At 42.6% G+C, this 27,068-nt stretch overlaps 1 protein-coding gene across 1 annotated transcript in view; it reads left to right on the forward strand.

Moving 5' to 3' along the window:
* PAN2 (poly(A) specific ribonuclease subunit PAN2) overlaps positions 1–27,068 on the forward strand; it is a 616,232-nt gene that overhangs the window by 246,464 nt on the left and 342,700 nt on the right. The gene's annotated exons all lie outside the window — the stretch shown is intronic.

A 27,068-nucleotide genomic window follows, 5' to 3' on the forward strand; every position in this document is an offset into this window, starting at 1 on the left:
TACTGCATCATTCCCTCCTTCGTCTACACGAGTCTTGCCCACTCAGGAGTCCCCTAGTACATCTAGCGCGCCAATACTCCTTACTATGCAACAATTAACGGCTGTAATGGATAATTCTGTCAAAAACATTTTAGCCAAAATGAACACTTATCAGCGTAAGCGCGACTGCTCTGTTTTAGATACTGAAGAGCATGACGACGCTGATAATAATGGTTCTGAAGGGCCCCTAACCCAGTCTGATGGGGCCAGGGAGGTTTTGTCTGAGGGAGAAATTACTGATTCAGGGAACATTTCTCAACAAGCTGAACCTGATGTGATTACGTTTAAATTTAAGTTGGAACATCTCCGCATTCTGCTCAAGGAGGTATTATCCACTCTGGATGATTGTGACAAGTTGGTCATCCCAGAGAAACTATGTAAAATGGACAAGTTCCTAGAGGTCCCGGGGCTCCCAGAAGCTTTTCCTATACCCAAGCGGGTGGCGGACATTGTTAATAAAGAATGGGAAAGGCCCGGTATTCCTTTCGTCCCTCCCCCCATATTTAAAAAATTGTTTCCTATGGTCGACCCCAGAAAGGACTTATGGCAGACAGTCCCCAAGGTCGAGGGAGCGGTTTCCACTTTAAACAAACGCACCACTATACCCATAGAGGATAGTTGTGCTTTCAAAGATCCTATGGATAAAAAATTAGAAGGTTTACTTAAAAAGATGTTTGTTCAGCAGGGTTACCTTCTACAACCAATTTCATGCATTGTACCTGTAGCTACAGCCGCATGTTTCTGGTTCGATGAGCTGATAAAGGCGGTCGATAGTGATTCTCCTCCTTATGAGGAGATTATGGACAGAATTAATGCTCTCAAATTGGCTAATTCTTTCACCCTAGACGCCACTTTGCAATTGGCTAGGTTAGCGGCTAAGAATTCTGGGTTTGCTATTGTGGCGCGCAGAGCGCTTTGGTTGAAATCTTGGTCAGCTGATGCGTCTTCCAAGAACAAGCTACTTAACATTCCTTTCAAGGGGAAAACGCTGTTTGGCCCTGACTTGAAAGAGATTATCTCTGATATCACTGGGGGCAAGGGCCACGCCCTTCCTCAGGATCGGTCTTTCAAGGCCAAAAATAAACCTAATTTTCGTCCCTTTCGTAGAAACGGACCAGCCCAAAGTGCTACGTCCTCTAAGCAAGAGGGTAATACTTCTCAAGCCAAGCCAGCTTGGAGACCAATGCAAGGCTGGAACAAGGGTAAGCAGGCCAAGAAACCTGCCACTGCTACCAAGACAACATGAAATGTTGGCCCCCGATCCGGGACCGGATCTGGTGGGGGGCAGACTCTCTCTCTTCGCTCAGGCTTGGGCAAGAGATGTTCTGGATCCTTGGGCACTAGAAATAGTCTCCCAAGGTTATCTTCTGGAATTCAAGGGGCTTCCCCCAAGGGGGAGGTTCCACAGGTCTCAGTTGTCTTCAGACCACATAAAAAGACAGGCATTCTTACATTGTGTAGAAGACCTGTTAAAAATGGGAGTGATTCATCCTGTTCCATTAGGAGAACAAGGGATGGGGTTCTACTCCAATCTGTTCATAGTTCCCAAAAAAGAGGGAACGTTCAGACCAATCTTAGATCTCAAGATCTTAAACAAGTTTCTCAAGGTTCCATCGTTCAAAATGGAAACCATTCGAACAATTCTTCCTTCCATCCAGGAAGGTCAATTCATGACCACGGTGGATTTAAAGGATGCGTATCTACATATTCCTATCCACAAGGAACATCATCGGTTCCTAAGGTTCGCATTCCTGGACAAGCATTACCAGTTCGTGGCGCTTCCTTTCGGATTAGCCACTGCTCCAAGGATTTTCACAAAGGTACTAGGGTCCCTTCTAGCGGTGCTAAGACCAAGGGGCATTGCAGTAGTACCTTACTTGGACGACATTCTGATTCAAGCGTCGTCCCTTCCTCAAGCAAAGGCTCACACGGACATTGTCCTGGCCTTTCTCAGATCTCACGGATGGGAAGGGAACGTGGAAAAGAGTTCTCTATCTCCGTCAACAAGGGTTCCCTTCTTGGGAACAATAATAGACTCCTTAGAAATGAGGATTTTTCTGACAGAGGCCAGAAAAACAAAACTTCTAGACTCTTGTCGGATACTTCATTCCGTTCCTCTTCCTTCCATAGCGCAGTGCATGGAAGTGATCGGTTTGATGGTAGCGGCAATGGACATAGTTCCTTTTGCGCGCATTCATCTAAGACCATTACAACTGTGCATGCTCAGTCAGTGGAATGGGGATTATACAGACTTGTCTCCGAAGATACAAGTAAATCAGAGGACCAGAGACTCACTCCGTTGGTGGCTGTCCCTGGACAACCTGTCACAAGGGATGACATTCCGCAGACCGGAGTGGGTCATCGTCACGACCGACGCCAGTCTGATGGGCTGGGGCGCGGTCTGGGGATCCCTGAATGCTCAGGGTCTTTGGTCTCGGGAAGAATCTCTTCTACCGATAAATATTCTGGAACTGAGAGCGATATTCAATGCTCTCAAGGCTTGGCCTCAGCTAGCGAGGGCCAAGTTCATACGGTTTCAATCAGACAACATGACAACTGTTGCGTACATCAACCATCAGGGGGGAACAAGGAGTTCCCTAGCGATGGAAGAAGTGACCAAAATCATTCTATGGGCGGAGTCTCACTCCTGCCACCTGTCTGCTATCCACATCCCAGGAGTGGAAAATTGGGAAGCGGATTTTCTGAGTCGTCAGACATTGCATCCGGGGGAGTGGGAACTCCATCCGGAAATCTTTGCCCAAGTCACTCAGCTGTGGGGCATTCCAGACATGGATCTGATGGCCTCTCGTCAGAACTTCAAAGTTCCTTGCTACGGGTCCAGATCCAGGGATCCCAAGGCGGCTCTAGTGGATGCACTAGTAGCACCTTGGACCTTCAAACTAGCTTATGTGTTCCCGCCGTTTCCTCTCATCCCCAGGCTGGTAGCCAGGATCAATCAGGAGAGGGCGTCGGTGATCTTGATAGCTCCTGCGTGGCCACGCAGGACTTGGTATGCAGATCTGGTGAATATGTCATCGGCTCCACCTTGGAAGCTACCTTTGAGACGAGACCTTCTTGTTCAGGGTCCGTTCGAACATCCGAATCTGGTTTCACTCCAGCTGACTGCTTGGAGATTGAACGCTTGATCTTATCGAAGCGAGGGTTCTCAGATTCTGTTATCGATACTCTTGTTCAGGCCAGAAAGCCTGTAACTAGAAAGATTTACCACAAAATTTGGAAAAAATATATCTGTTGGTGTGAATCTAAAGGATTCCCTTGGGACAAGGTTAAGATTCCTAAGATTCTATCCTTCCTTCAAGAAGGATTGGAAAAAGGATTATCTGCTAGTTCCCTGAAGGGACAGATTTCTGCCTTGTCTGTGTTACTTCACAAAAAGCTGGCAGCTGTGCCAGATGTTCAAGCCTTTGTTCAGGCTCTGGTTAGAATTAAGCCTGTTTACAAACCTTTGACTCCTCCTTGGAGTCTCAACTTAGTTCTTTCAGTTCTTCAGGGGGTTCCGTTTGAACCCTTACATTCCGTTGATATTAAGTTATTATCTTGGAAAGTTTTGTTTTTAGTTGCAATTTCTTCTGCTAGAAGAGTTTCAGAATTATCTGCTCTGCAGTGTTCTCCTCCTTATCTGGTGTTCCATGCAGATAAGGTGGTTTTGCGTACTAAACCTGGTTTTCTTCCAAAAGTTGTTTCTAACAAAAACATTAACCAGGAGATTATCGTACCTTCTCTGTGTCCGAAACCAGTTTCAAAGAAGGAACGTTTGTTGCACAATTTGGATGTTGTTCGCGCTCAAATTCTATTTAGATGCTACAAAGGATTTTAGACAAACATCTTCCTTGTTTGTTGTTTATTCCGGTAAAAGGAGAGGTCAAAAAGCAACTTCTACCTCTCTTTCCTTTTGGATTAAAAGCATCATCAGATTGGCTTACGAGACTGCCGGACGGCAGCCTCCCGAAAGAATCACGGCTCATTCCACTAGGGCTGTGGCTTCCACATGGGCCTTCAAGAACGAGGCTTCTGTTGATCAGATATGTAGGGCAGCGACTTGGTCTTCACTGCACACTTTTACCAAATTTTACAAGTTTGATACTTTTGCTTCTTCTGAGGCTATTTTTGGGAGAAAGGTTTTGCAAGCCGTGGTGCCTTCCATTTAGGTGACCTGATTTGCTCCCTCCCTTCATCCGTGTCCTAAAGCTTTGGTATTGGTTCCCACAAGTAAGGATGAGGCCGTGGACCGGACACACCTATGTTGGAGAAAACAGAATTTATGTTTACCTGATAAATTACTTTCTCCAACGGTGTGTCCGGTCCACGGCCCGCCCTGGTTTTTTTAATCAGGTCTGATAATTTATTTTCTTTAACTACAGTCACCACGGTACCATATGGTTTCTCCTATGCAAATATTCCTCCTTAACGTCGGTCGAATGACTGGGGTAGGCGGAGCCTAGGAGGGATCATGTGACCAGCTTTGCTGGGCTCTTTGCCATTTCCTGTTGGGGAAGAGAATATCCCACAAGTAAGGATGACGCCGTGGACCGGACACACCGTTGGAGAAAGTAATTTATCAGGTAAACATAAATTCTGTTTTAGAGGTTCCTGTTTACACTGATGTTTTTCCAGTCCCTAAGAGGATTTCGGACATTGTTACTAAGGAGTGGGATAGACCAGGTATTCCGTTCGCTCCCCCTCCTGTTTTTAAGAAAATGTTTCCCATATCTGACACCATGAGGGACTCATGGCAGACGGTCCCTAAGGTGGAGGGAGCTATTTCTACTCTGGCTAAGCGCACAACTATACCTATTGAAGACAGTTGTGCTTTCATTGATCCTATGGATAAAAAATTAGAGGGTCTCCTAAAGAATTTTTGTTCATCAAGGTTTTCTTCTTCAACCTATAGCGTGCATTGTTCCTGTAACCACTGTAGCTGCCTTTCTGGTTTGAGGCTCTAGAAGAGGCTCTTCAGGTGGAGACCCCACTAGATGATATTCTGGACAGAATTAAGGCTCTTAAGTTGGCTAATTCTTTTATTACAGACGCCGCTTTTCATCTCTCTAAGTTAGCGGCAAAGAATTCAGGTTTTGCCATTTTAGCACGCAGGGCATATGGCTTAAGTCCTGGTCGGCTGATGTGTCATCTAAATCTAAGCTTTTGACCATCCCTTTCAAAGGTAAGACCCTATTCAAGCCTGCCCTCAAAGAGATAATTTCGGACATCACTGGGGGGGAAGGGTCATGCCCTCCCTCAAGATAAGTCGAATAAGACAAGGATAAAACAAAATAATTTTCGTTCCTTTCTAAACTTCAAGGGTGGTCCCGCTTCAGCTTCCCCTGCTGCAAAGCAAGAGGGGAACTTTGATCAATCCAAACACTCTCTCTCTTTGCTCAGGCCTGGGAAAGAGACGTTCAGGACTCCTGGGCCGTAGAAATTTTAACCCAGGGGTATCTTCTAGATTTCAAAGATTCTCCTCCAAGGGGGAGATTCCATCTTTCTTAATTGTCTGTAAACCAGACAAAAAGAGAGGCGTTCTTATGCTGTGTAGAAGACTTTTTTACCATGGGAGTGATCTGCCCAGTTCCAAAAGCAGAACAGGGGCAAGGTTTCTACTCCAATCTGTTTGTGGTTCCCAAAAAAGAGGGAAGCTTCAGACAAATTCTAGATCTCAAGATCCTAAACCAATTCCTAAGAGTTCCATCCTTCAAGATGGAGACCATTCGGACTATTTTACCAATGATCCAGGAGGGTCAATATATGACCACCGTGGATTTAAAGGATGCGTATCTACACGTTCCTATCCACAAAGATCACCAGTTCCTCAGGTTTGCCTTTCTGGACAGGCATTACCAGTTTGTGGCTCTTCCCTTCGGGTTGGCCACGGCACCAAGAATCTTCACAAAAGTGTTAGGGTCCCTACTGGCGGTCCTAAGGCCGCGGGGCATTGCAGTGGCGCCTTATCTAGACGACTGTCAGGATAATGGCATACTTATTTCTCTGCACTGTCCCTTTAAAGCATCCTGCTCTCATTAACATCAACCTATTTAAGGCCCCTCCCAGCATTTTCACATTGCTTAGTATTGAAGTTTGTCTTAAACCTTAACCTGAGCCTGCTCTCTGTAAGATTTATCTTACTACTTCTGTTTGTTGGATTCCTCTCCTTCCTGCCTGCTTCTCCCTCAAGAAGATTCAGCTATTTCAAAAGCCTCATTCATACCTTTACTCTAACTCAGTTTCCCCTGCAGCTCACCGGCCTTGGGATTCACTTTTCACTGAGCTCCACTTCCTCATGCTGTGACGTCATCAGCCAGCTGCTACTGAGCTTCCCTGCTCCCTCTGGCAAGTCGCCATTACAACCCGGTGTTTGCAACTATCATTATAACAGTCCTGTTAGGGGTAAGCCAGTCTCTGTATTTTACTTTGCTGCTATACTCTAAGATTAGTATCTCAGTTGCTGCTGTTATTTTTCTGTGACTTTTATTTTCATTCCTCATATCCTGCTGTTTTGCCATAACTCTGTACACAATAGCAATTGCTTATTTTTTTCTATGATCATAGTACCATTTTTTCCTTGCTTATTTATTTTTTCCTTCATTAATGGTAAAATCTCAGGTTTATCTGAGCATATCCCTGCTGCATTTACTTTCTCACAGTGACTACCCAGACACATGTGGCAGCCATAGGGAATATGCTCAATTACTGCCTGTATATTAAAACTTTGCAATAAGGAATAAGGTTTCACATAGCTGCCTAATTCCTAATCTTTGTTTTACCTTATCACTCTGTTGCAAACAACCATACAATTTTTATTGTCTTTTTCATTCCCAGCAGTTGTGGTCCAAATAACTAAGCTGCACACATTTTTTCTTTCTTAGTTGTGCCTGACATAATACTAAGCCTAAAACTATGGACCCAGCTGGAATGAACGCACATGTGCAAAATATCACACAGAGGGTTGATTTATTAACTGAAGCTGTTAATTCTCTGAAAACAGAAAATGATACTTTAAAAGCTTATATCAGGGATGTGGTTGATAAGAGAGTACCTATATTAGAACCACAGGTTAGTACACCAGAAAAATTTAGTGGTGAGAGATCTGAGTATAGAGATTTCAAGAATGCTTGTTTGCTTATGTTCTCCCTTAAACCTCATACCTATCCCACTGATAGAGCAAGGGTACTCACAGTCATATCCTATTTGAGAGGTGAGCCCCGCACATGGGCCAACACTTACTTCGAGAATAACGATGATATACTTAATTCGTTGGAAAGTTTTTTTTCTGCTATGGGTCAGCTATATGAGGATCCATATAAACAGCTTACTGCTGAAACTGCAATGCGAGGCTTGAAACAAAAGAAAAGAGTAGTTGAAGATTACATTGCCGAATTTAAAAAATGGGCGAAAGACACTCAATGGAATGATCTTTCACTGAGAAATCAGTTTAGATTAGGCCTTTCAGAAGGAATTAAGGATGAGTTGTCTAGATCTGAACTACCACATACTCTTGAGGCTTTAATGTCACTTAGCATAACTATAGACAGAAGACTGAGAGAGAGACAGCAGGAGAGATCATTTCATGAATATCCTGCAAAGAAACAAAATACACCCAGCCCCAGCAAATCAACTGCTGAACCTATGGATATAGGTTTTATAAAGGGACCATTAACCCCTGAGGAGAAGATCCGACGAAGGGTTAATAACCTCTGCTTATACTGTGCTTCAGACAAACACACTGTCAGGGACTGTCCTTCCCTCCTGAAACAAAACAAGGGTAAGATGTATAAAGAACCTTTTTGTTGTACCACTCAGGATCATGCTCTCCCTTACCTAAATTTATCTCTTCTTTTACAGTGGGAGTCACATCGAATCAACGCTCCCGCGATTATTGACTCAGGAGCTACAGCATCTTACATAGATACTGTATTCACTAAATTCAATAAAATTCCACTTGTGCAAAAAAGGTCTCCTGTGTTATTACGTGGAATAGATGGTAATCCAATCACATCAGGTCCAGTTAAATATCAAACAATACCCTTACTTGTTGTTACCCAAGACCACCATAGGGAGTATTTGTCATTTGATGTAATATCATCCCCTATTTCACCCATAGTTCTCGGTATAAACTGGCTCCGAATTCATAATCCTGAAGTAAATTGGTCTACCTCAACAGTCACATTTAATTCTACATTCTGCTCTACTACTTGTTTCCCAGCTACTATTTTGCAAACCACTGAATCCAATGAGACAATTCAAATTCCTGAGGTTTATAAGGATTATGCAGATGTATTCAGCAAAACCCAGTGCGACAATCTTCCTCCTCACAGGAAGTATGATTGTCCTATTGAGATCATACCTGGCTCTGAGATCCCCACGGGTCATATTTACCCACTCTCAAACCCAGAGTTAATACACCTTAAATCTTACTTAGATGAAAATCTAAAGAAAGGTTTCATCCGTCCCTCCACCTCTCCAGCTAGTGCTGGGATTTTTTTTGTTAAAAATAAGGATGGCTCATTAAGGCCAATCGTAGACTACAGACAACTAAATAAAATTACAGTAAAAAACAGATATCCTTTACCCCTCATCCCGGAGTTAATTGAAAGGTTGGAGGGAGCAAAATTTTTCACAAAATTGGACTTAAGAGGAGCCTATAATCTCATCCGAATTAGATCTGGAGATGAGTGGCTCACGGCGTTTCGAACAAGATACGGATTGTTCGAATACGTCGTGATGCCTTTTGGGCTCTGCAACGCGCCCGCAACTTTCCAGCACTTAATTAATGACATTTTTAGGGACATATTAGATGTCTTTATTGTCATCTATCTGGATGATATTTTAATTTATTCCAAGACCTATCAGGAACACATTTCCCATGTTAGACAAGTTTTATCAAGGCTCAGAGGTAACCACTTGTATGCTAAGGCTGAGAAATGCCTGTTCAATTCACAGACCATATCCTTTCTGGGATATGAAATTTCTCCTTCAGGTATCCATATGGAACAAAAAAAGGTTGATGCAGTTTTAAATTGGCCCATACCAACAACTAAACGTCAAGTTCAGTCCTTCATGGGTTTTGCGAATTTCTACCGCAAATTTATTAAAAATTTCTCCAAACTTGCTCTTCCTTTAACTGTTCTAACAAAAAATAATTCACATTTCACGTGGACTAAAGAAGCACAATCCGCTTTTGATTTGTTCAAACAAAAGTTCACTTCAGCACCAATACTCCGTTTTCCTGACCCTAATCTACAATTTGTTCTTGAGGTGGACGCCTCAAATTCTGCTATTGGCGCTGTTCTCTCCCAAAGAGAAAACTTGTCAAAACCTTTACATCCTGTGGCTTTTTACTCCAAGACTTTGAATAGTGCGGAACAAAACTATCCTATTGGTGACAAAGAACTCTTAGCCATAAAACTCTCCCTGGAACACTGGCGACACCTCCTTGAAGGTACTTCCATTCCTACACTCATCTATACAGATCATAGGAACCTGCAGTACTTGAAGGCCACTAGAACCTTGTCAGCAAGACAGGTTCGCTGGAATCTCTTTTTCTCTCGTTTTAATTTCCTCATCACATACCATCCTGCTGGAAAGAACCAAAAAGCCGACGCACTATCCCGGTTACCCACAAATCTTCCACATCAAACGACTGACCAATCCATCATACCAAAAGAAAACTTCATTTCTTTTACTCTTGAAGTCTCATCTAACCTTAAAAAGGAACAGTTGGCCGACTCTACAAAGCCATTACACCTTCTTCAACTTAATACTCAAGGACTTTATTCTCATGATTCAAAGATATATGTTCCACCTTCCCTCAGACTCATTCTCCTTCAATCTGTACATGATTCACCTCTAGCTGGTCATCCAGGTATCCATAAAACTCTGGATCTAGTAAAAAGAGATTACTGGTGGCCTCATATGGCAACTCAAGTTAAGGACTATATAAACTCTTGTCTTAATTGTACCATTTCAAAAAGGGATAAACACTCTCCCTATGGGTTGCTTTTGCCTTTGCCTACTCCAAAGAATCCATGGTCTGAGATTGCTTTAGACTTTATTGTAGATTTGCCAGTCTCTTCAAAGAATACCACCATCCTTGTCGTTGTAGATCTCTTCACGAAGATGTGCCATTTCATCCCCTTCTCCAAACTTCCTACCGCTTTGGAGACAGTACATTTGCTTCTCAAACATATTGTTAAGTATCATGGACTTCCCACTTCAATCCTCAGTGATCGTGGCAGTCAATTTTCTAGCAGACTATGGTACCATTTCTGTAAAACTTTATCTGTTGAGAGAAAGTTGACTACTGCTTACCACCCGCAATGTAATGGTCAAACTGAACGTTGTAACCAGTGGTTGGAACAATTTTTAAGACTCTTCTGTTCCTCTCAACAACATCTTTGGAGTGACTTCCTGCATTACGCTGAATTTTGTTACAACAACACTATTCATTCCACTACTGGTCAAACTCCCTTCTTCGCAAACTACGGTTTTCACCCCAAGTTTCACATCCTACCATCTTCCACCGTTCCAGTATCTAGTATATCAGATTTGTCTGATTCCATCTCTTCCAACTTTAAAACCATCGAGTCCAACATCATAGCAGCAAAACAACTCCAGAAACAGTATTATGATCGCCGCAGAACTCCGCCTCCTGTCTACACAAAAGGTGATCTAGTCTGGCTATCCACCAAACACCTAAGTTTGAAAACCCCTTCGAAAAAACTTTCTCCGTTGTTCATTGGTCCATACCCTGTTGAACTTGTCATTAATGCCAATGCTGTCCGGCTTAAATTACCCGATAATTTAAGAGTTCATCCCACATTCCATGTATCCCTTCTCAAACCCTATAAGGATCTCAGGGATTTCTCTTTACAAACGTCTCTTCCACCTATTTCTCTCGACCCTGAAATGGAGTATGAAGTTCACTCAATCCTGGATTCCCGTTTCCGTAGGGGACGTATTGAATATCTTGTTCGTTGGAAGGGTTTCTCTACAGATGATGATTCCTGGGAACCAGCTACCAACATATCTGCTCCTCGTTTGATATCTCATTTCCACCAAAGACATCCGGATCGTCCTGGGCCTTGAGCCTCTGGAGTGGCTCCTTGGAGGGGGGATTCTGTCAGGATAATGGCATACTTATTTCTCTGCACTGTCCCTTTAAAGCATCCTGCTCTCATTAACATCAACCTATTTAAGGCCCCTCCCAGCATTTTCACATTGCTTAGTATTGAAGTTTGTCTTAAACCTTAACCTGAGCCTGCTCTCTGTAAAATTTATCTTACTACTTCTGTTTGTTGGATTCCTCTCCTTCCTGCCTGCTTCTCCCTCAAGAAGATTCAGCTATTTCAAAAGCCTCATTCATACCTTTACTCTAACTCAGTTTCCCCTGCAGCTCACCGGCCTTGGGATTCACTTTTCACTGAGCTCCACTTCCTCATGCTGTGACGTCATCAGCCAGCTGCTACTGAGCTTCCCTGCTCCCTCTGGCAAGTCGCCATTACAACCCGGTGTTTGCAACTATCATTATAACAGTCCTGTTAGGGGTAAGCCAGTCTCTGTATTTTACTTTGCTGCTATACTCTAAGATTAGTATCTCAGTTGCTGCTGTTATTTTTCTGTGACTTTTATTTTCATTCCTCATATCCTGCTGTTTTGCCATAACTCTGTACACAATAGCAATTGCTTATTTTTTTCTATGATCATAGTACCATTTTTTCCTTGCTTATTTATTTTTTCCTTCATTAATGGTAAAATCTCAGGTTTATCTGAGCATATCCCTGCTGCATTTACTTTCTCACAGTGACTACCCAGACACATGTGGCAGCCATAGGGAATATGCTCAATTACTGCCTGTATATTAAAACTTTGCAATAAGGAATAAGGTTTCACATAGCTGCCTAATTCCTAATCTTTGTTTTACCTTATCACTCTGTTGCAAACAACCATACAATTTTTATTGTCTTTTTCATTCCCAGCAGTTGTGGTCCAAATAACTAAGCTGCACACATTTTTTCTTTCTTAGTTGTGCCTGACAACGACATCCTAATTCAAGCGTCGACTTTCCAACTAGCCAAGTCTCACACAGACTTAGTGTTGGCCTTTCTAAGATCTCATGGGTGGAAGGTGAACGTGAAAAAGTTCTTATTCCTCTCACAAGAGTTCCATTCCTGGGAACTCTGATAGATTCGGTGGACATGAAAATATTTCTGACGGAGGTCAGGAAATCAAAGATTTTAACCACCTGCCGAGCTCTTCATTCCATTCCTCGGCCGTCAGTGGCTCAGTGTATGGAGGTAATCGGAATTATGGTAGCGGCAATGGACATAGTTCCGTTTGCTTGCTTGCATCTCAGACCACTGCAACTATGCATGCTCAAACAGTGGAATGGGGATTATGCAGATTTATCTCCTCGGATAAATCTGGATCAAGAGACCAGAGACTCTCTTCTTTGGTGGTTGTCACAGGATCACCTGTCCAGGGGAATGTGTTTCCGCAGGCCAGCGTGGGTTATTGTGACGACGGACGCCAGCCTACTGGGCTGGGGTGCAGTCTGGAATTCCCTGAAAGCACAGGGTTTGTGGACTCAGGAGGAGGCCCTCCTACCGATAAATATTCTGGAATTAAGAGCGATATTCAATGCTCTTCAGGCGTGGCTTCGGCTGGATTCATCGGGTTTCAGTCGGACAACATCACGACTGTAGCTTATATCAATCATCAGGGGGGAACAAGGAGTTCCTTGGCGATGATAGAAGTTTCCAGGATAATCCGATGGGCAGAGACTCATTCTTGCCATCTATCAGCGATCTATATGCCAGGGGTAGAGAACTGGGAGGCAGATTTTCTAAGTCGTCAGACTTTTCATCCGGGGGAGTGGGAGCTCCATCCGGAGGTGTTTGCTCAACTCGTTCAGCTATGGGGCACACCAGAATTGGATTTGATGGTGTCTCGTCAGAACGCCAAACTTCCTTGTTACGGATCCAGGTCCAGGGATCCTCAGGCAGTACTGATAGATGCTCTAGCAGTACCCTGGTCGTTCAACCTGGCTTATATGTTTCCACCATTTCCTCTCCTTCCCCGTTTGATTGCCAGAATCAAACCGGAGAGAGCTTCGTGATTTTGATAGCACCTGCGTGGCCACACAGGACTTGGTATGCAGACCTGGTGGACATGTCATCTCTACCACCATGGACACTGCCACTGCGACGGGATCTTCTAATTCAAGGTCCGTTCAAGCATCCAAATCTACTTTCTCTGCAACTGACTGCTTGGAGATTGAACGCTTGATTTTATTAAAGCAGGGTTTCTCTGAGTCGGTCATAGATACCTTGATTCAGACTCTAAAGCCTGTCACCAGGAAAATCTATCATAAGATATGGCGTAAATATCTTTTTTGGTGCGAATCCAAAGGCTACTCATGGAGTAAGATCAGGATTCCTAGGATTTTGTCCTTTCTTCAAGAAGGATTGGAAAAGGGATTGTCAGCTAGTTCCCTAAAGGGACAGATATCTGCTTTGTCTATCCTATTGCACAAGTGTCTGGCTGATGTCCCAGACGTTCGGGCTTTTTGTCAGGCTTTAGTTAGAATCAAGCCTGTGTTTAAACCTGTTGCTCCGCCATGGAGTCTAAATTTAGTTCTTAATGTTCTTCAGGGGGTTCCGTTTGAACCCATGCATTCCATAGATATTAAGCTTCTATCTTGGAAAGTTCTGTTTCTAGTTGCTATCTCTTCAGCTCGAAGAGTTTCTGAACTATCTGCATTACAATGCGACTCGCCTTATCTTGTTTTCCATGCTGATAAGGTGGTTTTACTTACCAAACCTGGGTTCCTCCCTAAGGTTGTTTCTAACAGGAATATCAATCAGGAAATTGTTGTTCCTTCTCTGTGTCCTAATCCTTCTAAGAAGGAACGTCTGTTGCACAACTTGGACGTGGTTCGTGCCTTGAAGTTTTATTTGCAGGCAACCAAAGATTTTCGCCAATCTTCTTCTTTGTTTGTTGTCTATGCTGGAAAGTGTAGAGGTCAAAAGGCTATGGGTACCTCTTTCCTTTTGGCTGAAAAGCATCATCCGTTTGGCTTATGAGACTGCTGGACAGCAGCCTCCTGAAAGAATTACAGCTCACTCCACTAGAACGGTGGCTTCCACATGCGCTTTTAAAAATGATGCTTCTGTTGAACAGATTTGTAAGGCTGCGACTTGGTCTTCGCTTCATACCTTTTCAAATTTTCCAAATTTGATACTTTTGCTTCATCGGAGGCTATTTTTGGGAGAAAGGTTTTGCAAGCAGTGGTGCCTTCCGTTTAGGTTTCTGTCTTGTCCCTCCCTTCATCCGTGTCCTAAAGCTTTGGTATTGGTATCCCACAAGTTAGGATGAATCCGTAGACTCGGTACATCTTGCAAAAGAAAACAAAATTAATGCTTACCTGATAAATTTCTTTCTTTTGCGATGTACCGAGTCCACGGCCCGCCCTGTCTATTCAAGACAGATAGTATTTTTTTTTTTTTTTTTTTTTTTTTTTATGTAAACTTCAGTCACCTCTGCACCTTATAGTTTCTCCTTTTCTTCCTTGGCCTTCGGTCGAATGACTGGGGGGTGGAGTTAAGGGGGGAGCTATATAGACAGCTCTGCTTTGGTGCTCTCTTTGCTACTTCCTGTCAGGAAGGACAATATCCCACAAGTTAGGATGAATCCGTGGACTCGGTACATCGCACATCGCAAAAGAGAGAAATTTATCAGGTAAGCATAAATTTTGTTTTTTCCATCAGGATCTCTAAATTGAAAGGCATGGAAATTGAACGCTTAGTCATAGAGGTTTCTCTGACTCCGTTATTAGCAGTATGATACAGGCTCGTAAGTCTGTTTCAAGAAAGATTTATTATCAGGTTTGGAAAACCTATATTTCATGGTGTTCATGATTATACTTAGCATTCTTTTAAAATTCCTAGGATTTTACAGTTTCTTCAGGATGGTTTGGATAAGGGTTTGTCTGCAAATACGTTGAAAAGACAAATTTCTGCTCTTTCGGTCTTATTTCATAGAAAGATTGCTAAGCTTCGTGATATACACTGTTTTGTTCAGACTTTGATTCGTATCAAACCTGTTATTCAATCTTTTTCTCCTCCTTGGAGTCTCAATTTGGTTTTGAAGATTTTGCAGGCTCCTCCTTTTTAACCCAATTCATTCTCTGGACATTAAATTACTTTCTTGGAAAGTGTTATTTCGTTTGGCTATCTCTTCTGCTAGAATAGTTTCTGAATTGTCTGCTCTCTTGTGAGTCTATCTGATTTTTCCGGCAAGATAAAGCTGTTTTGCGGACTTCACTTAAATTTTTGCCTAAGGTTGTGAATGCTAACAATATCAATAGGGGAATTGATGTTCCTTTGTGTGCTAATCCTAAGAATACTCTTAAAAGGTCTTGACATTCTTTGGATGTGGTAAGAGCTTTGAAATATTATTTTGAGGCTACTAAAGATTTCAGAAAGACTTCTAGGGCCCGATCCAATATGCAGCGTCGCCCGCAAAAGCCGGCGACGCTGAAATTTGCGCTGGTTTGGTATCCTATATACGGCGTAACCCAGAAGTTACGCTCGTATATTTCTGCCGTCGCCCGTAGTTTTTTGGGCCATAGGCAGGTATACCAAACCAGCGCAGTTTGGTATCCAATATACAAGGACTTATGTGGCGAAAATGGAGAAATCTTACTCCATTTTCACCTCGCACAAAATGCAGCCGTAGTAAGCCTTACGCTGTGTATTGGAGCCCCGTAACTCCCTAAACTACCTGCTAAATAAACCTAATGCATGCTCAATGTCTATCTACCTGTCAACCGCCGCAATCCCTAATAAAGTATTTAACCCCTAAACCGCCGCACACGGACCCCGCCGCCACCGACAATAAAAGTATAACCCCCTAATGTGATCCCCCTACACCGTCGCAAGCTACATTACATACCCCCTGATGTGAGTCCCTTACACCGCCGCCATCTATCTTACCTACCCCCTAAAGTGAGCCCCTACCCCGCCGCCATCTATTTTAAAAATATTAACCCCTAATTTAATCCCCCTACACCGCCGCCAGCTATATTAACTATATTAACCCTAATTATATTAGGGTTAATATAGTTAATATAGTTATTATATTATATATATATTAAGTATAATAACCCTATCTAACTCTAACATCCCTAACTAAATTCTTATTAAAATAAATCTAATATTAATTAAAATATTCCTATTTACATCTAAATACTTGCCTATAAAATAAACCCTAAGATAGCTACAATATAATTAATAATTACATTGTAGCTATTTCTCCAACATTGGTGTGTCCGGTCCACGGCGTCATCCTTACTTGTGGGATATCTCTTCCCCAACAGGAAATGGCAAAGAGTCCCAGCAAAGCTGGCCATATAGTCCCTCCTAGGCTCCGCCCACCCCAGTCATTCTCTTTGCCGTTGCACAGGCAACATCTCCACGGAGATGGTTAAGAGTTTTTTTGGTGTTTAAATGTAGTTTTTATTCTTCTATCAAGTGTTTGTTATTTTAAAATTAGTGCTGGTATGTACTATTTACTCTGAAACAGAAAAGGATGAAGATTTCTGTTTGTGAGAGGAAGATGATTTTAGCAGACAGTAACTAAAATCGATTGCTGTTTCCACATAGCACTGTTGAGATGAAGTAACTTCAGTTGGGGGAAGCAGTTGGCAGACTTTTCTGCTTAAGGTATGACTAGCCATATTTCTAACAAGACGATGTAATGCTGGAAGGCTGTCATTTCCCCTCATGGGGACCGGTAAGCCATTTTCTTAGTCAAACAAACAGAATAAAGGGCTTATTATGGGCTAAAAAACTGGTAGACATTTTTATGGGCTAAATCGATTGCTTTATTTGGGCATTTTATTCATATTTATGCTGACAATTTGCATTTATAAACTTGGGGAACGTTTATTAAACGGCAGGCACTGTGTTAGACACCTTTTCCAGTCAGGGGGCCTTCCTAGTTGTAGACTGAGCCTCATTTTCGCGCCATTACTGCGCAGTTGTTTTTTGAGAGCAGGGCATGCAGATGCATGTGTGAGGATCTAAAAATTGCTGGAAAAGCTTCTAGAAGGTGTCAATTGGTATCGTATTCCCCTCTGGGCTTGGTTGGGTCTCAGCAAAGACTATAGCTGGGACTGTATAGGGGTTAAATTTATAAACGGCTCCGGTTTTTTTATTTTAAGGGTTAAAGCTCTGAAATTTGGTGTGCAATACTGTTAATGCTTTAAGACACTGTGGTGAAATTTGGGTAATTTTTGAACAATTCCTTCATACTTTTTCACATATTCAGTAATAAAGTGTTTTCTGTTTAAAATTTAAAGAGACAGTAACGGTTTTGTTTTAAAACGTTTTTTTTGTGCTTTGTTGACAAGTTTAAGCCTGTTTAACATGTCTGTACCTTCAGATAAGCTATGTTCTATATGTATGAAAGCCAATGTGTCTCCCCATTTAAATTTATGTGATAATTGTGCCATATCGTCCAAACAAAGTAAGGACAGTACTGCCACAGATAATGAACTTGCCCAAGATGATTCCTCAGATGAGGGGAGTAAACATGATACTACATCATCTCCTACTGTGTCTACACCAGTTTTGCCCACGCAGGAGGCCCCTAGTACATCTAGTGCGCCAATACTTATTACCATGCAACAATTAACGGCTGTAATGGATAACTCCATAGCAAATATTTTATCCAAAATGCCTACTTATCAGAGAAAGCACGATTGCTCTGTTTTAAACACTGAAGAGCAGGAGGGCGCTGATGATAATTGTTCTGTCATACCCTCACACCAATCTGAAGGGGCCATGAGGGAGGTTTTGTCAGATGGAGAAATTTCAGATTCAGGAAAAATTTCTCAACAAGCTGAACCTGATGTTGTGACATTTAAATTAGAACATCTCCGCGCACTGCTTAAGGAGGTGTTATCTACTCTGGATGATTGTGACAACTTGGTCATTCCAGAGAAATATATCCCCCCCCCTATATTTAAGAAATTATTTCCTATGGTCGACCCCAGAAAGGACTTATGGCAGACAGTCCCTAAGGTCGAGGGGGCAGTTTCTACTCTAAACAAACGCACTACTATTCCTATCGAAGATAGTTGTGCTTTCAAAGATCCTATGGATAAAAAATTGGAAGGTTTGCTTAAAGATTTTTGTACAGCAAGGTTACCTTCTACAACCCATTTCGTGCATTGTTCCTGTCACTACAGCAGCGTGGTTCTGGTTCGAGGAACTAGAAAAGTCGCTCAGAAGAGAGACTCCATATGAGGAGGTTATGGACAGAGTTCACGCACTTAAATTGGCTAACTCTTTTATTTTAGATGCCGCTTTGCAATTAGCTAGATTAGCGGCGAAAAATTCAGGGTTTGCTATTGTGGCGCGCAGAGCACTTTGGCTAAAGTCTTGGTCAGCGGATGTGTCATCCAAGACAAAATTGCTTAACATCCCTTTCAAAGGTAAAACTCTATTTGGACCAGAATTGAGAGATTACGCCCTTCCACAAGATAGGTCTTTCAAGGCTAAAAATAAGTCTAATTTTCGTTCCTTTCGCAATTTCAGGAACGGACCGGCCTCTAATTCTGCATCCTCTAAGCAAGAGGGTAATGCCTCACAACCCAAACCAGCCTGGAAACCGATGCAAGGCTGGAACAAGGGTAAGCAGGCCAAGAAGCCTGCCGTTGCTAACAAAACAGCATGAAGGAGTAGCCCCCGATCTGGGACCGGATCTAGTGGGGGGCAGACTCTCTCTCTTTGCTCAGGCTTGGGCAAGAGATGTTCAGGATCCCTGGGCACTAGAAATAGTTTCTCAAGGTTATCTCCTGGAATTCAAGGAACTACCCCCAAGGGGAAGGTTCCACATGTCTCACTTATCCTCAAACCAAATAAAGAGACAGGCATTCTTACATTGTGTAGAAGACCTGTTAAAGATGGGAGTGATACACCCAGTTCCAATAAAGGAACAAGGAATGGGATTTTATTCCAATCTGTTCGTAGTTCCCAAAAAAGAGGGAACTTTCAGACCAATTTTGGATTTGAAGATCCTAAACAAATTTCTCAGGGTACCATCGTTCAAGATGGAAACCATTCGAACGATTCTACCCACTATCCAGGAAAGTCAATTTATGACTACCGTGGATCTAAAGGATGCGTACCTACATATTCCTATCCACAAAGAACATCATCAGTTCCTAAGGTTCGCTTTTCTGGACAAGCATTACCAGTTTGTGGCCCTCCCATTCGGGTTAGCCACTGCTCCAAGGATTTTCACAAAGGTACTAGGGTCCCTTCTAGCGGTTCTAAGACCGAGGGGCATTGCAGTAGTACCTTACTTGGACGACATTCTAATACAAGCGTCGTCCCTGTCAAAAGCAAAGGCTCATACAGACATCGTTCTGGCCTTTCTCAGATCACACGGATGGAAGGTGAACATAGAAAAAAGTTCTCTGTCTCCGTCGACAAGAGTTCCCTTCTTGGGAACAATAATAGATTCCTTAGAAATGAGGATTTTTCTGACAGAGGTCAGAAAATCAAAACTTCTAAGCTCTTGTCAAGCTCTTCATTCTGTTCCTCGTCCTTCCATAGCGCAGTGCATGGAAGTAGTAGGGTTGATGGTTGCAGCAATGGACATAGTTCCTTTTGCACGAATTCATCTAAGACCATTACAACTGTGCATGCTCAAACAGTGGAATGGGGATTATACAGACTTGTCTCCAATGATTCAAGTAGATCAGAAGACCAGAGATTCACTCTGTTGGTGGCTGACCCTGGACCATCTGTCCCAGGGAATGAGCTTCCGCAGACCAGAGTGGGTCATTGTCACGACCGACGCCAGTCTAGTGGGCTGGGGCGCGGTCTGGGAATCCCTGAAAGCTCAGGGTCTATGGTCTCGGGAAGAGTCTCTTCTCCCGATAAACATTCTGGAACTGAGAGCGATATTCAATGCTCTCAGGGCTTGGCCTCAACTAGCAAAGGCCAGATTCATAAGGTTCCAATCAGACAACATGACGACCGTTGCGTATATCAATCAGGGGGGAACAAGGAGTTCCCTGGCGATGAAAGAAGTGACCAAAATAATTCAATGGGCGGAGGATCACTCCTGCCACCTGTCTGCGATCCACATCCCAGGTGTGGAAAACTGGGAGGCGGATTTTCTGAGTCATCAGACATTCCATCCGGGGGAGTGGGAACTCCACCCGGAGATCTTTGCCCAAATAACCCAATTATGGGGCATTCCAGACATGGATCTGATGGCGTCTCGTCAGAACTTCAAGGTTCCTTGCTACGGGTCCAGATCCAGGGATCCCATGGCGACTCTAGTAGATGCACTAGTAGCACCTTGAACCTTCAACCTAGCTTATGTATTTCCACCGTTTCCTCTCATTCCCAGGCTGGTAGCCAGGATCAATCAGGAGAGGGCCTCGGTGATCTTGATAGCTCCTGCGTGGCCACGCAGGACTTGGTATGCAGACCTGGTGAATATGTCATCGGTTCCACCATGGAAGCTACCTTTGAGACAGGACCTTCTTGTTCAGGGTCCATTCGAACATCCAAATCTGGTCTCCCTCCAGCTGACGGCTTGGAGATTGAACGCTTGATTCTATCGAAGCGTGGGTTTTCAGATTCTGTGATAGATACTCTGGTTCAGGCCAGAAAACCGGTAACTAGAAAGATTTACCACAAAATATGGAAAAGATATATCTGTTGGTGTGAATCCAAAGGATTCCCATGGAATAAGATAAAAATTCCTAAGATTCTCTCCTTTCTACAAGAAGGTTTGGAGAAAGGATTATCTGCAAGTTCTCTAAAGGGACAGATCTCTGCTTTATCTGTCTTACTACACAAAAGACTGGCAACTGTGCCAGATGTTCAAGCATTTGTTCAGGCTCTGGTTAGGATCAAGCCTGTTTACAGACCTTTGACTCCTCCCTGGAGTCTAAATCTAGTTCTTTCAGTTCTTCAAGGGGTTCCGTTTGAACCTTTACATTCCATAGATATTAAGTTACTATCTTGGAAAGTTTAGTTTTTGGTTGCAATTTCTTTTGCTAGAAGAGTTTCAGAGTTATCTGCTCTGCAGTGTTCTCCGCCCTATCTGGTGTTCCATGCAGATAAGGTGGTTTTGCGTACTAAGCCTGGTTTTCTTCCTAAGGTTGTTTCTAACAAAAATATTAACCAGGAGATAGTTGTTCCCTCTTTATGTCCGAATCCAGTTTCAAAGAAGGAACGTTTGTTACATAATTTGGACGTAGTCCGTGCTCTAAAATTCTATTTAGAGGCTACAAAAGATTTCAGACAAACTTCTTCCTTGTTTGTTGTTTATTCTTGTAAAAGGAGAGGTCAAAAAGCGACTTCTACCTCTCTTTCCTTTTAGCTTAAAAGCATCATCCGATTGGCTTATGAGACTGCCGGACGGCAGCCTCCTGAAAGAATCACAGCTCACTCCACTAGGGCTGTGGCTTCCACATGGGCCTTCAAGAACGAGGCTTCTGTTGACCAGATATGTAAGGCAGCGACTTGGTCTTCACTGCACACTTTTGCCAAATTTTACAAATTTGATACTTTTGCTTCTTCGGAGGCTATTTTTGGGAGACAGGTTTTGCAAGCTGTGGTGCCTTCCGTTTAGGTAACCTGATTTGCTCCCTCCCTTCATCCGTGTCCTAAAGCTTTGGTATTGGTTCCCACAAGTAAGGATGACGCCGTGGACCGGACACACCAATGTTGGAGAAAACAGAATTTATGCTTACCTGATAAATTACTTTCTCCAACGGTGTGTCCGGTCCACGGCCCGCCCTGGTTTTTTAATCAGGTCTGATGAATTATTTTCTCTAACTACAGTCACCACGGTACCATATGGTTTCTCCTATATATATTTCCTCCTGTCCGTCGGTCGAATGACTGGGGTGGGCGGAGCCTAGGAGGGACTATATGGCCAGCTTTGCTGGGACTCTTTGCCATTTCCTGTTGGGGAAGAGATATCCCACAAGTAAGGATTAAGCCTGTGGACCGGACACACCGTTGGAGAAAGTAATTTATCAGGTAAGCATAAATTCTGTTTTTAGGGTTTATATTTATTTTACAGGTAACTTTGTATTTATTTTAACTAGGTACAATAGCTATTAAATAGTTAATAACTATTTAATAGCTACCTAGTTAAAATAATTACCAATTTACCTGTAAAATAAATCCTAACCTAAGTTACAAATACACCTACACTATCAATAAATTAAATAAACTACAAATATCTAAACTAAAATACAATAAAATAATCTAAACTAAATTACAAAAAAAGATTTTTTAAGCTAATTATACCTATTCTAAGCCCCCTAATAAAATAATAAAGCCCCCCAAAGTAAAAAAATTTCCCTACCCTATTCTAAATTAAAAAAGTTCAAAGCTCTTTTACCTTACCAGCCCTTAAAAGGACCTTTTGTGGGGCATGCCCCAAAGAATTCAGCTCTTTTGCCTGTAAAAGAAAAACACAATACCACCCCCCAACATTACAACCCACCACCACATACCCCTATTCTAAACCCACCCAAACCCCCCTTAAAAAAACCTAACACTACCCCCCTGAAGATCTCCCTATCTTGTCTTCACCCAGCCGGGCCGTACTCTTCATCCGATCCGGGCGATGTCCAATCAAGCGGCAGTGAAGTCTTCTTCCATCCGGCGGTGTCTTCTTCCATCCGGCGGTGTCTTCTTCCATCCGGCGGTGTCTTCTTCCATCCGGCGGTGTCTTCTTCCATCCGGCGGTGTCTTCTTCCATCCGGCGGTGTCTTCTTCCATCCGGCGGTGTCTTCTTCCATCCGGCGGTGTCTTCTTCCATCCGGCGGTGTCTTCTTCCATCCGGCGGTGTCTTCTTCCATCCGGCGGTGTCTTCTTCCATCCGGCGGTGTCTTCTTCCATCCGGCGGGTGTCTTCTTCCATCCGGCGGTGTCTTCTTCCATCCGGCGGTGTCTTCTTCCATCCGGCGGTGTCTTCTTCCATCCGGCGGTGTCTTCTTCCATCCGGCGGTGTCTTCTTCCATCCGGCGGTGTCTTCTTCCATCCGGCGGTGTCTTCTTCCATCCGGCGGTGTCTTCTTCCATCCGGCGGTGTCTTCTTCCATCCGGCGGTGTCTTCAAGCAAAGCGGCATCTTCAATCTTCTTTCTCCGCTCCTCCGCCGCGGAGGATCCATCCGGCACAACGACTTCCCGACGAATGAGGTACCTTTAAATGACGTCATCCAAGATGGCGTCCGTCGAATTCCTATTGGCTGATAGGATTCTATCAGCCAATCGGAATTAAGGTAGAAAAATCAGATTCAAGTTCAATCCGATTGGCTGAACCTACCTTAATTCCGATTGGCTGATAGAATACTATCAGCCAATCGGAATTCGACGGACGCCATCTTGGATGACGTCATTTAAAGGTTCCTCATTCGTCGGGAAGTCGTCGTGCCGGATGGATGCTCCGCGGCGGAGAAGCGAAGAAAGAAGATTGAAGATGCCGCTTTTGCTTGAAGATGCCGCTTTTGCTTGAAGATGCCGCTTTTGCTTGAAGATGCCGCTTTTGCTTGAAGATGCCGCTTTTGCTTGAAGATGCCGCTTTTGCTTGAAGACGCCGCCCGGATCGGAAGAAGACGCCGCCCGGAGATCTTCAGGAGGGTAGTGTAAGTTTTTTTTTTTTTTTTTTTTTTAAGGGGGGTTTGGGTGGGTTTAGAATAGGGGTATGTGGGTGGTGGGTTGTAATGTTGGGGGGTGGTATTGTGTTTTTCTTTTACAGGCAAAAGAGCAGAATTCTTTGGGGCATGCCCCGCAAAAGGCCCATTGAAGGGCTGGTAAGGTAAAAAAAAATATATTTTGGGGGGCTTTATTATTTTATTAGGGGGCTTAGAATAGAAGTAATTAGCTTAAAAATCTTGTAATCTTTTTTTTATTTTTTGTAATTTAGTGTTTGTTTTGTTTTGTAATTTAGTTTAGATTATTTTATTGTATTTTAGTTTAGATATTTGTAGTTTATTTAATTTAGTGATAGTGTAGGTGTATTTGTAACTTAGTTAAAATAATAACCAATTTACCTGTAAAATAAATCCTAACCTAAGTAGCTATTAAATAGTTATTAACTATTTAATAGCTATTGTACCTAGTTAAAATAAATACCAAGTTACCTGTAAAATAAATATAAACCCTAAAATAGCTACAATGTAATTATTAATTATATTGTAGCTATCTTAGGGTTTATTTTATAGGTAAGTATTTAGATGTAAATAGGAATATTTTAATTAATAATATTAATATTAATTAGATTTATTTTAATAAGAATTTAGTTAGGGATGTTAGTTAGATAGGGTTATTATACTATATATCTATATATATATATATATATATATATATATATATATATATATATATATATATATATATATATATATATATATATATATATATATATATATATATATATATATATATATAATAACGATGTTAACTATATTAACCCTAATATAGTTAGGGTTAATATATATATATAATAACTATATTAACCCTAATATAATTAGGGTTAATATAGCTGGCGGCGGTGTAGGGGGATTAAATTAGGGGTTAATATTTTTAAAATAGATGGCGGCGGGGTAGGGGCTCACTTTAGGGGGTAGGTAAGATAGATGGCGGCGTGGTTGGGGGCTCACTTTAGGGGGTAGGTAAGATAGATGGCGGCGGGGTTGGGGGCTCACTTTAGGGGGTAGGTAAGATAGATGGCGGCGGGGTTGGGGGCTCACTTTAGGGGGTAGGTAAGATAGATGGCGGCGGGGTAGGGGGCTCACTTTAGGGGGTAGGTAAGATAGATGGCGGCGAGGTAGGGGGCTCACTTTAGGGGGTAGGTAAGATAGATGGCGGCGGGGTAGGGGGCTCGCATTAGGGGGTTATAGTTTTAATATAGCTGTCGGCGGGTCCAGGAGCGGCGGTTTAGGGGTTAATACATATTTTATTGTTAGGATAGTGAGGGGGGGATAGCGAATAGAGGGTTAGACGTGTCGGGCTATGTTTGGGAGGCGTGTTAGACAGTACGGGTGATTTTATACTTTAGTCAGGTTTTGTAGGCGCCGGCAGTTTCTAAAGTGCCGTAAGTCACTGGCGACGCCAGAAATTTGTACTTACGCAGATTTCTGGACATCGCTGGTTTATGAGACTTACGGCACTTTAGCCTCTGACGGCGCCGTATATAGGATAGCTCGAGTTGCGAGCTGAAACTGCGGGCGGCGGGGGTTCCCTCGCTTGCGCTGCAAACTACAATCTTTATCGGATCGCGCCCCTAGTCTATTTTTTTTTTTTTCTGATTCCAGGAAAGGTCAGAGCCTATTTCTCTGCCATCTTGGTTGAGACTTTTGATTCACAAAGCTTATTTGGAGGCGGGGCAGTCTCTGCCTCAGAGAATTACAGCTCATTCTACTAGGTCAGTTGCCACTTATTGGGCTTTCAAGAATGAAGCTTCAGTTAATCAAATTTGCAAAGCGGCAGCTTGGTCTTCTTTGCATACTTTAACTAATTTTTACTATTTTGATGTGTTTGCTTCTTCGGAAGCAGCCTTTGGTAGAAAGGTTCTTCAGGCAGTTGTTTCAGCTTGATTCTAATGCCTTTGATTTTTTTTTGGAATTTTAAAGAAAACATAATTAATAATTTTGGATTTAATTTCTCAGCGGTTTTAGCTATTTTATCTCTCCCTCTCTAGTGACTCGTAGATTCCACATCTTGGTTATTGTATCCCATAAAAGAAAACCTAATTTATGTAAGAACTTGCCTAATAAATAATTTTTTCATAGTGGCAAGAGTCTGAGACCAACCCTATTTATTTTTTTGTGGTTATGATTTTTTTTTTTGTATAAAGCACTTTAGTTTTTTCAGTTCCCCCTTTTTTTTTTTGTCCTTAGTTTAACATGTAGCAAAGAAGTGAAGTGTAAAAGTAGGTATGAGTGAGGTAGGAGGTGTATTTATAGGCATTTTGAGGTTTGGGAAACTTTGCCCCCTCCTGGTAGGAATGTTTATCCCATACGTCACTAGCTCATGGACTCTTGCCACTATGAAAGAAATCCATTTATCAGGTAAGTTCTTGCATACATTGTTTCTTGTTCCTCATGTTTAGAAAATACATTGAAATGTAAAGATACATTTTATATTATATTATATTATATTAATTATATTTTTTTTTTATTTATTTTTTTAGCCTAATGTCTCTCAGGATGCTGTTCAGGCAATGCCACAGCTTTCTCCTCAAACTTCCCAAGCCTCAGTGGCGTCAGACAGTGGTCTGCAGTTCCTCTCAGCCTCCTGGAGGCGTATATTTGCCTGTAGATTTTGCGGCACATATCTTCTGCGGTATCTGCAGCATTATCTGCTTTTCCCATGTTGGAGAAGCGCAAGAGGAAATCTAAACATTTTTCTGATTAGTAAGGTGTCTGTCGCCTTTGCTGCTGCGAAGGACCTCCATCCTATGTCTGATGAGGATACCTCGGTAGCTTCTGAGGGTGAAACTCAGATTCAGACAGTATAATTCCTTTGACTGAAGAGGTCATCTTCAGATTTAAGCTTGAACACCTCCGTGTACTGGCTACTTTGGATGACTCTGATTTTTCTGTCACTGTCAACCCTATGAAATCTAGTAAACTTAACAAATACTATGATGTTCCTTCCCCTGTGGAAGCATTTCCTGTTTCAGACCATGTGAGATCATTGCTCAGGAGTGGGATAAGCCTGGGATATCTTTCTCCCTGTCTCCCGTTTTTAAAAAGAGGTTTCCTGTTGCTGACTCCATTTGAGACTCATGGCGCACAGTGCCTAAGGTAGAAGGGGCTATTTCTACTCTGGCTAAGAGAACCACAATTGCTATTGAGGATAGCTGTTCCTTTAAGGATCCCATGGACAAAAAGCTGGAGGCGTATTTAAAGAAAATGTATGTTCATCAGGGTTTGCAATGGCAACCTGCAGCCTGTATTGCCACAGT

This window comes from Bombina bombina, chromosome 3 (assembly GCF_027579735.1).
Source record: "Bombina bombina isolate aBomBom1 chromosome 3, aBomBom1.pri, whole genome shotgun sequence".
In the NCBI taxonomy this organism is placed as follows: Eukaryota; Metazoa; Chordata; class Amphibia; order Anura; family Bombinatoridae; genus Bombina; species Bombina bombina.